At 35.5% G+C, this 13,470-nt stretch overlaps 1 pseudogene; it reads left to right on the top strand.

Annotated features, from left to right (window-relative positions):
- The first annotated feature begins 8,121 nt into the window (after positions 1 to 8,121).
- LOC112829788 (NEDD8-activating enzyme E1 regulatory subunit pseudogene) lies at positions 8,122 to 13,235 on the top strand (annotated as a pseudogene).
- Positions 13,236 to 13,470: the final 235 nt, after the last annotated feature.

Genomic DNA, 13,470 nt, shown 5'->3' with positions numbered 1-13,470 from the left:
TATATAAAGTCAGTATGTTCCATACTTTAACATTTTATAATTTTGTCAATTATATTTCAGTAAAGCTGAAAAATAAACAGCTAACACCTTGAGTCAGTTGGGAATCACCTAAAGGAAGGAATTAGGGATTGAACAAACTGCCAATGGACACACAACTCGCTCATAATAAAAGCAGGGTGTGAACTTAGGTATAGTGTTAACCCCCAAATATATATTCTTTTCCTACTAATATTAACTCATAAACATTTTTTTCTGCCATTAGAATCTTTTTCTACACATGGTCTACAAATAATTTCATCATGTCCATATTTGCCTTGCAATGAAAAAGGTTGAAAACACTGATCTCTGTTATACCTCCCCATACCTCACCTATAGTTCTTATATCTCCCTAACTATTCATCCCTTACTGTGCCTTCAAGTAACCTTAAAACATATGTTGTCTCTTCCTAATAGACTGTCTTCTTACATGTTTGAGGCAAGCAGTAAAAGGAAGAAACTATAAGTTAGTTAGGAGATTTGTTTTGACTTTTTTTTTTTAAGAAAGCCAGTTACGTGATAGCAAACAGCTAGTGTCCAAATAAACAAGGACAAGTCTGTAACACAAATCCTGTTTAAAAGGACTAGCAAGATCTAGGGTCATGTATAGTATGAGAACAATTTCATTATGAAAGTAGTGGTAGTTTATGTTTATAGAAGAGCAGAGTAATCTCAAGAAAGCAGGATCACAATTTCAACCAAGTTTACTGCTCTGATCTCATTCACTTGATTATTCACTTTACCGACAGAGCTTTTAAAAAATTCTCAGAAAAACTTTATAAAGTAGATATTGTTCCAACTTTACAGAGAAAGAACATAAACTGAGTTTATTTGCTGGATCTTCATTTGGATTTTTAGCTCAGAAAGCATCTGCTTATGAATGTCTTCCATCATCACTTTATCCACCACTGCCAACACTTCCGTTAATCTTCATCATATAAATGCTTATTTTTGTTACAATTATCTGCAAAGAGAGAGAGTTTCACTTCTTCCTTACCAATTTGGATGCCTTTTATTTCTCATGTTGTCTAATTGCTGTGGCTAGGACGACTTTCAGTACTATGCGGAATAAAAGTGGTGAGAGTGGACATCCTTGTCTTGTTCCTAACCTTAGAGGAAAAGGTTTTAGTTTTTCACCATTGGGTATGATACTGGCTGTGGGATGTTCATAGAAGGCCTTTATTATGTTGAGATATGTTCCCTCTAGACCCACTTTGCAGAGGATTTTTATTATAAATGGATGTTGTATTTTGTCAAAGGATGTGATGGCTTCACAGGTGAATTCTACCGAACATTTAAAGAAAAAAATAATATCTATTTTTCTCAAACTGTCCCAAAAAATAAAAGAGGAAAGAAAACTTCTATATTCATTCTGTGATGCCAGTATCACCCTGGTACCAAAATCAGGTAAAGACACCACAAGAAAAAAACCCTGAGAACTACAGGCCAATATCTCTGATGAATACGGATGCAGAAATCTTGAACAAAATATTAGCAAGATGAATCCAACAATACATTAAAAAATCATATGCCACGATCAAGTGGAATTTATTCCTGGGATGCAAGGGAGGTTCAATATTTGCCAAACAATCAACATGATATGTCACATTAATAAGAAAAAGGATTAAAACCGTATGATCATTTCAATAGGTGCATAATCATTTAATTTTTAATTTTGCTTTATATTTCTTTAATGGAAAATATGTTCGTTACATTTAGCAAAAAAATATAATTTTTAAAAGTTGACTGATTTTGAGGAATTGAAAGTTTAGCAACTGTAATTTTTTTCTGTACTTACAGTAATTTAGATTAAATGAATTAGACGTGTTGAAGAAAACTGGAAAGTGAGAGACTGGTGATTTTTCAAGTCAAAAGCATATGGTACAGATCTTTGTCTGTAACAACGACTAGATGTGGCAATTTTCTCTAATTGCAAAGTGAAACGCAGTAAAAACCATTGTTCTGGGAATAAAATTAGCAAGTACAACACAGTTCCTTGATCTGGTTATTTATTTCATTCCCAAAATGCTGCTCATCATACATTGCACAGTATCTTAATGTAATATGAACACAGTCCCAGGTCATTTATACAAATGTGGAAAATAAAATTCATTATTTTCCTTTTTGCTACTGGTATATTATACTCTCTCTTGGAACTGATGCTTTAAAAAATTGTAGACATGGGCCAGGTTACAAGTGCATAAAAATATTTTGACTCTAAGCTAGGTAATTCCCCAAGTACTCGGAGTGATTTCAATTTAGTTCTCTTAAATAGCACTGATGCAATTCTCCTCAACAGACTGGCATCATAGAAATGCCAGTCAAAAGGAAATTTTTCCAAAAAGCCTTCCAGATGATGATAAGATGATCTGTCTTGCATGTGGGTAGTTCAGGTTCTTTGTGTCTAATAAGGAGACACCATAAGTGGGTTATTTTAAGAGCCAATGGAAGAATTTTTTTTTTATCTTTATAAAAACAGGTAATTGTTTATTTTCTGAACAGGAAAATATCAGGCCCATTTTGTTTCTACACTATATCCAACATGTGAGTTTTTAGTAACAGGTATAGTTCTAGGGTCCCAACATACCATTTATCCCTTTAAGTTTAATAACCAGTGTCTTGTAAGAAAGTGGCACATACATAGAATCGTTACAGGACTTGAAACTATTTGTTTTAAGAAGGTAATTTTTTTTATCACTTTTAGGAAGTCATGAATAAGCCCTAAAAAAAAAAGTCTTTCAAAAAGTATCAGGAATTAGAAGAGAACATATTAAAAATTGAGGAAAATTGATTTTTTTATTCATTTGTTTCATTCCTCAAATATTTACTGAGTGCTGGCTAAATATCATGCTGTGTAATATAATAACATCTATCGAGTCTTTTTGTGAACTACTTCTTCTTCCCTTCAGGCCTCAACTGAAGCACCTTTTCCACAGAGAAAGCTTCCAAGAGTGGACCTTGTATTATTTGATCCCCTTGTTGTATATCTCTGTTTCTATATGATGTTCATCTTTCCCAATTCTCTGTAAGTTTCTGGAGATTAGGAACCATTTCTGCACTGTTTATCAACCTATCTCCATCTACTCCTGATTATTGATTTTCACACAATAGTTACTGAGTAGTTTGATATATGCATCTTGCACAAATCTAAATAATGAAAAATAAAATAATTACACATAAAATGGAAATTTGTTAAAAGATATTCTCTATTAGAGGATATCATGACTTGGATAAAACCTGGTACCTGTAAAAGTCAAGAAAATTTTCATGGGAAGGAGAAAATAAGGCAAAATATACTCCATAAGGAAGATAACCAGGACCAAGCAGATACACATATAGGCAGGTGAAAAGAAAAGGAAACAAAACAAAACAAAACAAAACATATAAGTAGTACAGCATGTTCCGGGAACTACAAACTACAGCACAGACTGTGAGGTACATCGAGTGCCAGGAAATGATTCCAGGAAAGCAAAGTTGTCTAGTGGTCAAGCAGCAGTGCCGACTACAGCTGCTGGGTCAACCTTGAAGTTGATCACAGGTTCATACACTACATCAGTATAGAAACAATGAGTCAAATGGATTTCCGTACTTTAATATCCACTATGCAGCAGGCAGCATGAGCGCCATGCTTCTGTCAGTTTCCCTTGTCACCAAGGCCCATGGGGAAGATATGAAGCAGGTCCTGGTGAATAATGTACACACAGTGGGATCTATGGCACAGCTGAGGAAACCAAGCTTAGAAAACTCAATTTTATAAAGAGAAATCTGATCAAACTTTGCCTAGCAGGGAGGCAGTATCTTTATTATCCTGGTAAGGAAACATGTCTATTTTTTGACCAGGGTTTACTATGCAAACCTCCTTGTGAATAAATTCTGTCACAAAGCATGTAGAAATGTCTTGGAGAACTGCCTCCCAACAGTGGTGGCAACCCATTTTTGAAAAGGCTTCCTTAATAATGCAGACATTTTCATTTATATTTTTCTGTTGATGGGGAGATAATAAGGACATGCATATCAATGAATAATAAAATCATAGTTCCATATGAGAGTAAAAATTAAAAAGCTAGTGTCAAGGATGATGAGTGAGAAGTTGCTTCATGCCTCAAATATCCAAATGCTATATGCCTAGGATATACAAACAACCTAGTCACCAGACATATCTTTTGAGATATATACACAGAAACTCTGAGCAGAATGTAAATTTATAGTTATGGCTAGAGTTCAAAACTTCTCTGAGTTTCTTTAGAATTTTGTCTGGGTCAATTCACAACTTTGAATTACCCTTCACATTTTATAGCACATAAAACCTTTATGGCATATAATGTGACTCTTTTGTTAATCTAATTCATAATACCTTCCCAAAAGCCAGACTTTCTTTTTCCAACTTCTAGCACAGAGATTTTTTTCTCTCCTTGCAATGACTTATCTCAGAATGGTAACTTTGTAAGAAACAACAATTGTGTCTGCTACAAAGTTAAATTTCCCAGTTGCTTTATCCTTAGATCTTTCTGTAGTAAAAATGTCCCCACAACGATTTTCTCTTTGAAACATTAATAAAGCTGAGGAGATGATGTAAGGTATATAAAAAATGAGAGCTGCAATCTCTGCTTTCTTGATAGGTACTACATTAAAATTAGTCATAAGTTTAATTCACGGAGCTGGCAGATATTTGAAGAAGACTGAGAATGAAGAATGGATCTAGTTTGCTCATTTGATGTTTACTGGGTGTTTTATATGGCCTAGGCCTTCTCTTACATTTGTGTGGAATCATAAGAAAGCAATAACTCTTGGTGTATATTTTAAAGAACTTTCAGCCTAGTGAGAAAAACAAATGGAAGAAACCCTATAATAAAGCATGGAAACTATTATAATAAGTTAATGCATGCAGTGGCATGAGGTTTACAAAGTTGTATCAGGGAAGCAGAATGAGAGCTTGGTCTTGAGGCACACAGAGAGATTAATAAAATAGAGTCTGGAAAGAATGACAGAAAGAATGGCACATCACATTAAAGAAAATATATGAAAATATGTGTCACATTAAAAAAAAAAAAGCCTAGAATGTGTGTAAGGGAGTCATAGAGAAAGGACAGGGTATTTGGGGCAGGTCACAAAGGGTCTGGATGCCTTACTGAAAAAGAGCTTAGATTTTATTTTTTATAGATGACATAAACCAACAAGAAACTTTTCACCCCTGTTCTAAAGAGGGTTCAAAATTCATGTGGGAGCATACTGGGAGGAGACAACACTTGGTGCAAAGTAGGACTACAGTTGAAATTAGGGCATTCAAAATGTGAGAATGGTGGAAAAAAAAAAGGAAGGGATTGAGATGTATTTCCAAAATTGATAATAATTGGTAATTGGGTGGTTGGGGTATGGGTATGGAAAACAGAAATAAGAAATACCATGAGATTCAGAGCTTAAACTGGAAATATATTAGTATTTTTTTAAAGACTGAATATGAATTGGATAAGACAAAATAATATGAAAAAGCAATTTTAGAGGTCATCCAAGTTGTCAGCCACCCATCATGTATTCTATGAAGTAGAGAACTTTATATTAAACATATATATGTATTAGTAAATTATTGGACTATAGGAACCTAAAAAACAGATATGGACACTATAATTTATGTTTCTCTTTGCACTTAATCAATTTGGAAATCAACAAACTGGAGCATAAAAGGACTTGGCAGTTTTTCTAATAGTGTTGTGGGGCTAATTATCAGTGAAATCAATGTCCTGAATACCAGAAACATCCTATCTTGAAACTTTGCAAAAATAAAACAACAAATAAATCACGTGTTTATTTTCTTCCCTTGTGGAGTAGGGAATAATTGTTTGGTCAATATAATTGATATGTCATATTAATAATTAACATTCATTTTGAAATGTAGTACTAACAACCATACATTTTCCCAATGCTGACGCACTGCCTAGAAAATAGTGTGTCCTTATGAATACTGGCATGCATGCATATATTAAAAAATAACTCAGTTCTCCAAATGTTATCTTTGGGCTATATTATGGCTATAGAATTTTGAAATCTACACACTAGCCCTTAATAATTCAATCTATCCTTGTGTTAACTATTTTAATAACATCATAAACTTCAAGCAGATATTAAGCTTATAATAATAACAAAAAAGTATTCAAAAGTGCTCAGTAACTTTTTGTTTGAAGTCATGTTTTCCAATAGCTGAAATCAGTTCAATCCAAAAGAATTCAAGGATCACAGGAATTTAGTCTGTCAGTGAAGAGAGAGGTGCCCCTCTGTGAGTCTGAAGCTATCTAATATGGGTTATAAACTAGCCAAGCTCAAGGAGAACATGCCTCCCTTGCTCAGACACAAATCTACTCAAAGAATATGACTCTACATTAAACATGAAAACTCCTGGCAATTCGTCACCCCTAGAGGGCTAGGTTTGTTCTAAACTGATAAGAAAATTTAGTATTTGTAGAGTGTGAATTAGGAAGAGGGGAAATCAATAACCTTGAGTCACAAGGTCATGATATATAAAATACTGATAATGGGCTCTGGCTCCAGAAAAACTGGCTTTATTTGTATCCTGGAAAATAAATTTCCATTTATTGTGTGACTTGAATAATCTATTATTTTAGATACTTGTTGGATCATTCCAAAATAAATACTTAGTACTAATTACATACCAATCATTATTCTTGGCTTCAGGAATACAGAAGAAACTGAGATGAATGCATCCTGCACCCTCAATTTATATTCTTATGGTATAAACAAACCACTAAATAAATTAAAAAGTTAAATGAAATATAAAAAGAGAATTCTAATAAAGAAAATAAAACAAGATTATATGATGGGGCAATACAGGAAAAGGAACTTGCTACAAGAAAGGCCAAGACTCGGGGCGCATGGGTGGCTCAGTTGTTGAGTGTCTGCCTTCAGCTCAGGTCATGATCCCAGGGTCCTGGGATCGAGCCCCATAGCGGGCTCCCTGCTCAGTGGGAAGCCTGTTTCTCCCTCTGCCGTTCGTTCCCCCTGCTTGTGTTCCCCCTCTCGCTGTCTCTCTGTCAAATAAATAAATAAAATCTTTAAAAAAAGAAAGAAAGAAAGAAAGAAAGAAAGAAAGAAAGAAAGAAAGAAAGAAAGAAAAAGAAAGAAAGGCCAAGTCTCTACTGCAAACAACTATTGGGTTTACTAGAAGCAGGGCATTAAGGGGACATATCAGGTATTCTTTTTTTTTTAATAAAAGATTTTATTTATTTATTTGTCAGAGAGAGAGAGAGAGAGCACAAGCAGGGCAAGTTGCAGAGGCAGAGGGAGAAGCAGGCTTCCCGCTGAGCAAGGAGCCTGACGTGGGACTCGATCCCAGGACCCCGGGATCATGTCCTGAGCCAAAGGCAAACGCTTAACTGACTGAGCCACCCAGGCCTCCCACACACCAGGCATTCTATATGGATAGATGTTTCTGTGATTTTTCCCACATAACCAACGAGCTGGACCTGCATGTACACGGGTAGGCTAAGGAATGTTGCTTGCAAGACTCATGCTCTGTGAATAACCTTGGCAGCCTGTTTGTTTGAAATATATGATCTGGCCTCCAAGTCAGAACTGGCCCTTGTGTTCTGAATGCCAAGAGCCACAAATCATGTTTCACATCCCCTTCTACTCCAGGTGGGGCTGGCCCCCCAGAATGGAATCTGGGAGGGGAGGCAGACACACATAGCCCAGGCTCCTTGAAAACATAGAAACACGATAACATAGAAGGGCAGCTCACTCCCAACTGCATGTAGGTGAGCAAATATTTAATTTCAAACCCTGTTATTTGCCCTATAAAGATGGCCCTTAAGGGAATGGTCAATTGGAAGTCTTACCTGAGGGGCAGGACCTCCCTCCTAGGCCTCTCAACTGGGACTCCAGCCTGGCTTTTTCCATGGGGCTTCCCCAGCTAATGAGGTTGGATGTTGTAAGTACCTGATTTGATATAACTTTGCCTTATTCTCATTTATAGCCTACTATTACCTTCATCTATGTGTAGATTCCTTTGTTCTTCTGTTTCTATTAGGTTTCTATAATGATAATAAAGTTTTCTTTTCTTTTCGAAACCGAAATATGGCTGTTGTGAATCTTTTGTTCAGAACACCAAGGTACTGTACATCACAGATAATCAGAACAGGGAGGTATGTATTAGTCCAAGGTTGCTTTAATAATCACATACTGGACACTGAAGATAAAATCATTTGAATGGAGTAAAGTGATGAGCGCACAAGTTTAATTTTTATTGCATGTCCTTTAGCTTCAGTTGTGTACATATATGCATAACATTCCTGTCTTACTTATCGAACATGACCCTAGTTTTGGTCAAGATCTACTGTTTTACACTAAATATTATATTTCATCATTATTACACAGATCTAGGAAGATAAGGTAGATACACTAGTACAAATTCAACACCACTTTGGAATACAGAACATGCCCATCCTGCTGGTAGGAAACAACTATCCTTTCCCTATGGAGCACGTATAGAGTACTTCAGGGTATTAGACAATTATATAAAACTGGTCTATATCCTGTGCCTCTGTTGGATACTCAATCTGGGATAGAAATTGAGGTATTAACCCTCCTCTCTTTATATTTTACCAATATATTTTGATAATGCACATTGAAATTAACTATATAAAATTATGGAGAGTAATTGAGCTGAGTGGAGGTACAAACATCTGCAGACTGAAAACGAACCCATGTGTCCTTGACTTAAGAGAGTTCCTATTTAGCAGAAACAGACCCATAAATAGAGAAAACTGATGGGGAAAATGAGTGAAGGGGAGTGGGAGATACAGGTTCCCAGTGACGGAACTGAGTAAGTCACGAGGACAAGAATACAAGCCAGGCCTATGGTCAATGGTACTGTAGCCACACCGCGCGGTGACACGGCAGCCGCACCTGTGGCGGGCACAGCATAATGTGAGACTTGTGGAATTACTATGTTGTGCACCTGAAATTAACGTAACATTATGTGCCAACTATACTTCAATTTTAAAAAAAGAGCTTTTTTAAAGCTGCTCAAAGCTGATCAGAAAAAAAGCAAGCATTTCCTTGAAGCCATCAGAGAAGAGTTTATTTATATGCATCACTCATGCATGTGGTACCTTTGTACTGGGTAATATATACTGTTGAGGCAAACAATAAAAAATGATTTGTCAAACTTACATATTATGGACAAATATCCAAATAGTAACAAATCTAATTCAATTTTTCCAAAATGCCTAAAGCTAAATTCCCAATTAAATTGTTTAGCATCTGAGGTGATTTTTAAAATTTCTTTCAACGTGCACAAAAGAATGGCAGAGAAAATGCTTTCCAAAAAAATAAGAGCAACATTGCTATGAGAACTAACCACTGACGTCTTTTACATTTCTTTTACTTAAATTCATGGAATTTATTTTGTGATAAAATTAAAATTAAATAAATAGTAATAACAGAGACCCACTAATGTTGTCATTTTAATAAAGACATGTATGTGTTGTGCTCTAATGATAGACAGATGGATATCTGTAATTATTGGCTCTCCTGTCTAAATTAAGCAAGTAGTTAAAAAGATTAAAACCAAAACTTTACTCTCCCATGCTCAACTTGTGAAATTAATATGGTCCAGAAAATAGAGCTGAATATTAATGCTTCCAAAATTGTAGCTCTAAGAACAGTGCAAAAAATCTGACATATTTCAGTATAAATCTCTCCTATTGTGCCCCTCCAAGTGTACTGAGCTGTAACTGCCAAAAGTCATCTGGGACTTCTGCTGAACAAATCATTTTATCTTTTGGGGTCAATGAAGAAGTCAGTTGGAAACAGGAGAATTTCTTTAAAGGCAAAATTGAAAGGAAAAGGAGTCCTCCACTAAGTATTCATGTCACAATACTAGGAAAGAGAGCACTCACGTGTGTGAGGAAAAATAATTCTATCCAAGCCCTAGGGATCACATATTCTTTAAAACTAGAGAGCAGTGATTCCTACTGGACCTCTCAGGGATATTTTCTGACACACCCTTTTTGATTCTACTTGTCATTCATATACTCAATATACTCATTAAGCATCTATTTTATGACAGATTCTGTAACAAAAGGTAGCACTAGAAAAATAAAAAAAACCTAGGCCCTAACTTCAAGCAACACTCACAGTCCAGTGAGCAAGACAGATTTATGATACCAATCGTCTGTAAATTCTACATTGTAAGATTATCTATAGAATGTAGAAGATAGGCACAAAAAAGAGAGTGATTGATTTCCCTGAGAGTAGAGGAAGGAATGTGATGGAAAGTTTTAACCACAACAACAAAAATAGAAGAAGAAGAAAAAGAAATAATAATGAGCAAAATGGAACTTAAACAAGGGATAAGCTGGAAATAGCCAAAGTATAATAATAATAATAACAAAAACAATAATAAGAAAAATAGTATCAGTTGTCGACTATGTTCACAGCATAGTGCTAAGTGCTTTCCATGCATTAATTACCTCATTTGTGCCTCACAAAACCCTTAAGATTGATGATGATGATGATGATGATGATGAAGATGATATCACCACCATTTTCACGATGAGGAACTGAGGACAAAGAGTTTAAAAACACTGCCCAAAGTCATATAGGCAAAAAAGGAAGACATAGGATTTGAACACAGCATCCAGTTTCCAAAATCTACACCAACCACCAATCCTTACACCAACTACCAATCACCACATCATCCTGCAGCTCCCACCAAAGGGCATGTCAGACAGAAGTTACATAAAGTAGACTAAAATGCCTCCCATTTTATAACCTGGGTTTATAATCTGGAAAATTTAGTAAATTTTAGTAATGCTACAAAACAGTTCACAGGGAAGACAGCTGATTCCCAGGAATCAGAGTCCTAAATCTTCCGTCTTGAGGACTTCATCTGCATCTTTCAGAGATACATCTGCCTACTGTACATATGTGAGAACATCATTTAATCACTAGAGATTTCTCTGACTCAGACAGGGCACCTTTGGCAACCATACATTCTTCCTTGTAGGAAAAAAATCTCCCTTCATTCCAAACCATGTAAAGCTGTAGGAGTAATCTAATTTCAGGGGTTTGTTCTTCAGATAGGAAAAAAAATCCAGTAGGTGGTTTTGAAATCATATGGCAATTATTTTGTGAGACAATCAAACTGTTTCACAAATGTCATCTCATCAGCAGTCACATCAACTCATTGAGGTAAGTCAAAGAATAATTTATCCCTATTTTTAAAGGTAAAGAGAGGTTAACTAAGTGACCCAGCTGGAGAGCTGGAAATAAACACTGTAGCACCAGCTCTGTATAAGAGCAACTGACAAATGACTACGTGAGGGATAGATTGAAGAGTCTTAGTAGTTTATACAGTTTATTTAATTTATACTGGCATCTCCATTTACTAGTATAAAATGGGCTTAAAATGAAATCTGAACTGAAGAGTTGGGTTTTTTTTATTTTTGTTCAAGATAGTTTATTCTTACTCCCTTGTAAACTTCCTCTCATCTGTAGATTTGACTAGACAGGAACATCAAGGTAACACTCTAAATCAATGAAACGGACGAGATATGAACAGAAAATGTTCCAAGTGAAATTTCAGTTTTACAGTAAACTTCATTGTTCACTATATTAAAATATAATATTAAAAATGTCTTCATGTTGTATACCTTACACTTACACATGTTATATATCAATTATATCTCAATAACGCTAGAAATAAAAAGAATGAGAAAGTTTTTTGATTTAAAAAAAATACCTCAAGAGGTGATGGTGGCACTTTGCAGGCTGTTACTGGCTATTCCTTGGGGGCTGGGCAGCTGAAGCTGTGGCATAATCATGGGCAAGAGACTTTAGGGTCTGCTCAAGGTTATCTAATAAATGCAAGAGCCACAGGAACTGAAATTTTTAACAACTTGGAAATACTAGGTCTTGATTCATTTACAATTATTGATGAAAATCAGATCAGCAGAGAAGATGCTGAAAACATTATTATTATTTTTTTCCTATAAAACAGCAGTGTCAGCAAGAACGAAGCTCAAGTTGTGGAATTCTTGTAAGAATTAAATAACAATGTATCTATTAAGTTTGTGGAAGAGAGTTCAGAAAACCCAAGCAATGACCATCCTTTTTGCTGTAGGTTTACTCCTGTGCTTGCAACTGGGCTCCCTGAAAGTACACTATTACATTTAGCTGAAATCTTCTGTAATTCCCACATTCCCCTTTTAATGTGTAGGCTATATATGGCTGGTTGGCTATAGGAGGATCATTATAAAAGAACATCCAGTAATAGAATTTTACTCAGATAACGTATTAGGAGATCTACAACTAGATAAACCATTTCCTGAGTTGAGAGAACACTTACAGCCTTACGATATGGATCATATTGGGGGGCGGGGGGAAGGCCCACAGCCATATTCCATTGATTGTTATAGCTAAATATTTAGCACAGAAGAATAATGGAACAAATGGATGACCACCTAAAATGTGTAAGGAAAAAGAGAACCTCAGAGATTTGATTAGACAAAGGATTCTAAAGAATGATACTGGGGCTCCATAAGATGAAGATAATTTTTAAGAAGCTTTTTTAAAAATATAAACACAGCAATAAATACAATTCAGATCCCAATCAATACTAAAGATATAATTAATGATGATTGTTGCATAAATATCAGCAAACAGACTCCATCTGTTTGGATTTTAGCTTATACCTGAAAGGGCTTTGTGGTCAAAGAGGACCAAGGATACTTACCTGTTTGAGGCACAATTCCCTATATGACTGCAGATTAGGATGCACCCATAAAACTGCAAACCACTTACTATTAAAGCAAACAAAGGTGCTTCTGCTGTGGTAATCATATTGACAAAATGCTGCAGTCCACAGGCCAGGTAAGAGACGCCATTACAAAGTAAGAATTAAAATTATTCTGCAGCAATCCTCCATTTCTTCGAGTTGTAAGATATACATCCTTAACTAAAGAATATGGTTTGAACACCATTAGCAAGGATGAAATTATTTCCAGTCTGGACATTTCAGATAATAGGATTGTGTTGTACTTAATCATATGGACTGTTAAAATATTTCATAAACAACATGGTAGACAACCAGGGGTACCTAAACTATCAGACCGAAGAACAACTTCCTTTAGGAATATAGGTTACCTGTAATGGTGAAAGATGATTGTGATTACAAATTTTGCTAATGGGGAGCTGTTGAGTCACACATGATGACTGCATTCTTTGGAGGAGCTGCTGCCCAAGAGTTTAATCACAATTACCACCAAACACTGTAAATTTAATAACACAATTATGTCAGCATGTCACAAACTTCAACATCCTTCTGTTTATAAAATAAGCACCCTATGTAGTGTGTTTATGACTGAAACTGTAATTGTCTTCAGAGTGTGCTCTAGTCCATAAAAGTCTCCTAAGGGAGAG

This window comes from Callorhinus ursinus, unplaced genomic scaffold, assembly GCF_003265705.2.
Source record: "Callorhinus ursinus isolate GAN/ISIS: 27379988/994484 unplaced genomic scaffold, GSC_fseal_2.0 scaffold21, whole genome shotgun sequence".
Classification (NCBI taxonomy): domain Eukaryota; kingdom Metazoa; phylum Chordata; class Mammalia; order Carnivora; family Otariidae; genus Callorhinus; species Callorhinus ursinus.
Note: the sequence above shows the minus strand (reverse complement) of the source record. Positions and strands in the feature narration are given on the sequence as shown.